Raw genomic sequence first — 5000 nt, 5'->3', positions numbered from 1 at the left:
TTCGCGCCGCGTACTGTTACATACTGTTACGTACTGTTCCTATTGAAAGCAATGTAATTACACTGATTTACAGTTTTTTTCAGTCGCTAACAAGCGTTTGTCCAACCAGTTGTCACATTTTCAAAACTCTAAATACAATTAGCACAGCATCAGTCCTTTGTGACCATACCATTCACACATTTTATGTCGTTTTCACACAATATGCAGTCAGTGAACACATTTCCACAATGCTTACATTTTCTTAACAAACAAGCCATACCTCCAAACAAAATTATGGATTGTTTTTGCAGTATTTATGAATGTTAACATACAACATCCCACAATAGTAAAAACAATATTCCAAACCTTAGATACAATATAAAAACCTCTGCTTCTGCAATTATATCAGTTCAAAATAGTGTTAATTTTGTCACCTATTTTTAATTTAGTCTTAGTCTTAGTCTTGTGATGAAATGTCCTTTTTAGTCTTTGTCATATTTAGTCATTCAAATATCATTTTTGTTAGTCAAGTTTTAGTCGACTAAAGGTCTCGTCAATTTAGTCTAGTTGTAGTCAAAAGAAAACTAAAGGTATCTTAGTCAGTTCAGTCAACACATTTTAGTCTTTTTTTTCTAACAAATTATTTCTGATTACCATTTGAGTCAAATAGTGTTTCACACATCTCAATTTTCCAACAATATTGTGTGTCCACAGGGCTACTCGTCTGTTATAATTACTCATTCTGATTTTTTGTCAGTCAGTATGTTTACATGCACAGGTAAGTTGAGCTACAGTTATAGCTCGGCTGGGATTTGACCATAGACAGTAAAAGATTTGAGTTGACCACTGTCATATTCGTAGACCAGTGTTTCTCAAAGTGTGTTCCGGGGATCACTGGTGGTCCGCAAGCTATCTCAAGTGGTCCGTGAGCAGACGTGGTAAAATATAATATAGATGAGTTGTTTGCAATATTGAACCAACTTGTATGTAAAAACATTTCTGCAACACTGTCTATGTAAGATATGCCAGTTTAAATCATACAGTATGAATCCACACAATAAGCAAAGTGCAAAGACAATAAGCAAGGTGGTTCAGTGAGTAGGCCTATTGTGTAGACTAATTATAGGCTACTGTTGAAGTAGGTCTAATCTTTTTTTTTTTTAGCTAGGGTTAGTTAAGTGGTCCTGAAACTGAAAAAGTTTGAGAAACACTGTCGTAGGCCAAAGTATTAATGTGTTACTCCGCCTCGCTAGATGGCGATATGCGCCCAAACACAACACATTCCCCAAACAGACTCTCCATCTTAGCCATAGCTAACTTGCTAGCGAACTTTTCATATTACCTTACTTGCTAGCAAACTTTGCATCATCAGTCTAACTAGTTAAATAGTTGACATTACATGATGAACATTTTCGTATGGACATTCTGGGGGATGTTAATTTGTATGAGAGAAGCTTCAACTTCTGGGTATGTAGCATTGTGGCATAAAGCTTAGGTAGTTAGCTTGCTAACTCTGGCAGAAATCTCCAGTGTTCTTGTTCCATGTAGTTTAGGTGTTGCAGCCACAGGGTTGCAGCAACAGCACGTAGACTAGCCTACAGGAAAGCTGTTGCGTATGAACTCATTCGGAATATTTTGAAAACGTAACAGCTAGATATTCTTCTCATTTTGTAGACGAAAATGAAGAGAGATTTTATCTTAGTTTTTATTTCATGCAAAACATTTTAGTCTCGTCTTTTTTCGTCAACAATAATGCATCTTACATTAAGATATTCTTAGTCAGTGTTTTAGGACATTACTGCCGTATCGTCATCGTCTCGTCTTAGTCATGAAAAAAAAGGTTGTTGACGAACATATTTCCTCTCGTCTCGTCTGACGAAATTAACACTAGTTCAAAAACAATATATCTCAGCTGATAATAAACAAACAATTCAATAATTGACACACAACCGATTTATGTTGGGTAAATTGGGCCAACCACAGCTGATTCCAGTCTGGTTTAGACTCAGTGGCAGGGTTATTTTGTTCTATTACACTGACACAGTAAAAGGAGGACTTTGAGGAGTAATTTTTAGAATTAGAATTAGAATTCTGTTTTTAGAAACAGAAAAAGACAAACACTGTAATGTCTGGACAAGGAAGAATAAGAGCAAGGGGCCCAGGGAGAAGAGCAGGCCCAGTGAGAGGTGCAGGAGCAGGGCCAGGGAGAAGAGCAGGCCCAAGACGAGGGCAAGGTAGAGGTGTAAGAATGCGTGGTGGTGGCATTCCATTTGGCTGCAAGAACGGTTGTCAGTGATGAAATTCGTGCCACTATCATTGACCATGTAATCAATGCGATGTTGCTGAAAACATGTGGCCTAACCCTGAAGATCGCAGAGATTAGATACATTAATGTTATGCTTTCTTTTTAGCTCCCCCCTTTTTATCTGGGCTTTTTGCTGTTGTTTTTTTTGTTCAGAATGCTTGTGTGTTTCATGGATATTTTGTTCACTGTAAGCATTGCAATACTGTAAAACGTTTTCTGTTCTATCATACTGTAAACAGTATTTCTACTGAACCTCCTGTAGTAAATAGTAAAGGGAAAAAAACTGATTTGCTTTTTACTGGAATGCTTTTGAATGTGAACATAACATGTGGCCATACAGTTCCCAACCAAGACATTTAGTGTAAAAATTGCATGCAAATACCTGTAAAACTTAAACATAAAAGTCTATGCAGTTTTTGTAATGTCAACAATAGCCAGTATTTTGAAACCTGGTGTACTTTGATTGACTGCATGTACCTTGTGAAGTGAAAACAAGTGTTATTCTTTGACAGAATAATTTCATTTTGAGTCAGATTTCCAGTGTTTTGGTAAAGTTAGTGTGCAGAGAAAGATGTGTTAGTAGTATATTTAACAAAATGTGTTTTTGAGAAAAAAATGATCCATTTGGCCAGTTGTGTTTTGTAGGTGTGAGTCTGTGTTAAGAGTTTAGAAAAAGTATCTGAAGTATTGGTTAGCGCTTGTTAGCGATTGAAAAAAACTGTAATCTCAAATGTTTGCTCGCATCACATCTTGTTAGGACAAGCTGGGTAACACTTTACCTGAAGGTATCTACATAAGAGTGATATGACACTTTCATAACCCTAACCCTAACTTGTCATGACAAAAACCGAATGACTCAAATAATGTGTCTAACCTGTCACTCATGTGCAGCTTTTCATTTACCTGTATCACTCTTACACTCACCTCACCTTTACACTAATCTATCTTCACCTTTACCTGTCTCACCTTCATACCTGTCCCATGTAGCTGTCTTACTCTTTATCTGTCTCACTTTCACACTTTACCTGTCTCACCTTTCATCTCTTTCACTCCTATACTCACCACAACCTCATGTTCACCTTTACACTAATCTATCTCACACCTTTACTCACCACTAACCTGTCTCACACCTTTACACTAACCTGTCTCACACCTATACTCACCACAACCTCATGTTCACCTTTACACTAACCTGTCTCACACCTAATGTTCACCTTTACACTAACCTGTCTCACACCTATACTCACCACAACCTTGGGGCAGCCGTGGCCTACTGGTAGCACTTCGGACCTGTAACTGGAGGGTTGCCGGTTCGAACCCCGACCAGTAGGCCCGGCTGAAGTGCCCTTGAGCAAGGCACCTAACCCCTCACTGCTCCCCGAGCGCCGCTGTTGATGCAGGCAGCTCACTGCGCCGGGATTAGTGTGTGCTTCACCTCACTGTGTGTACACTGTGTGCTGTGTGTGTTTCACTAATTTACGGATTGGGATAAAAGCAGAGACCAAATTTCCCTCACGTGATCAAAAGAGTATATATACTTATACCTCATGTTCACCTGTACACTAACCTGTTACACACCTATACTCACCACAACCTCATGTTCACCTTTACACTAACCTGTTCCACACCTATACTCACCACAACCTCATGTTCACCTTTACACAACCTGTTCCACACCTATTCTCAAACCTTTACATAAACAGGAACAGAAAGCCCTCCATAATCACGTCAGCCTACCCCTGACATCGCTTATCAAAAAGGCTAGCCTACTGCACGAAAACAAGCGTTGAACTCTTACAACACTGGCTGGCTAAGTTAAAAGATGCGTTAGTCTACACATATGGACGTTTCAAGCTTTTCAAAAGTGCATGTGTTTGTCGTGTCGGGGTGTTCCCCAGGAGGTTTTTTGAAATTCTGTCCACTTAACACACCATTTTAACGCAGCTTGGGAGGGACATAAATACTTTTAGCCAATAGAACAAGCAGCTGGCTCATGTGACGTGAACATTTGGCTACCTTATGCATTATCACTATACTACCCTACATGGAGACATATCTCACGTTAACAATGGAGAAAACATAACATAGGATATTATTTGTGCGAATGGGTTAGCACAAACTTTTGGTGAAGGGAGATGCTGATCACTAATTCATTTCTTTGCGCAACAGCCCATGTTCTGCGTTAACTCCAGTGAGACAAGTGAAATACATGTTTATAAAGCCCTTTCATTGCCAGGCTATTAGCTACGATATTTACCTGCTATGCCTTCTGTTTTCATGGACAGTTACAGGAATCCACGTCATTCGTTTATCGTTGCTTCAATCCTAGCCTACCCAGTTATCTCCAGAGTTTGTAAGTTTGTCATTCAGTTTCAGCCTCTCCTCTAGCTCCTCTACACACCCGTTGGGATTTATTACGTTTTGTTACATTTTGTAACACTTTAGAAGAGAAGACAAAGGGGGCCTCTGCATGGATGTCTTTGTAGAGCAGTGCGATGTGCTCAATTAGGCTAGCTCCAGAGTAGGCTATGACTGGACATGCAGCAATGGACACGGACGTTTAATATTATTGATAATCATTATTATTATTAAGAGGCCCCTCATTGGTCGAGGCCCCTGGGCTGAAGCCCAGGTAAGCCCCTGCATTAAGGCGCCAGTGCCTGTACACTAACCTGTCTCAACCTTGCCTGTCTCCCTTTCATACTCATCTATCTCA

The 5000-nt window shown here is 39.6% G+C and overlaps 1 protein-coding gene across 1 annotated transcript in view; it reads right to left on the bottom strand.

Annotated features, from left to right (window-relative positions):
• pecam1a (platelet and endothelial cell adhesion molecule 1a) overlaps positions 1-5000 on the bottom strand; it is a 29405-nt gene that overhangs the window by 1478 nt on the left and 22927 nt on the right. The gene's annotated exons all lie outside the window — the stretch shown is intronic.

Source organism: Alosa alosa, chromosome 22 (genome assembly GCF_017589495.1).
Source record: "Alosa alosa isolate M-15738 ecotype Scorff River chromosome 22, AALO_Geno_1.1, whole genome shotgun sequence".
Classification (NCBI taxonomy): Eukaryota; Metazoa; Chordata; class Actinopteri; order Clupeiformes; family Clupeidae; genus Alosa; species Alosa alosa.
Note: the sequence above shows the minus strand (reverse complement) of the source record. Positions and strands in the feature narration are given on the sequence as shown.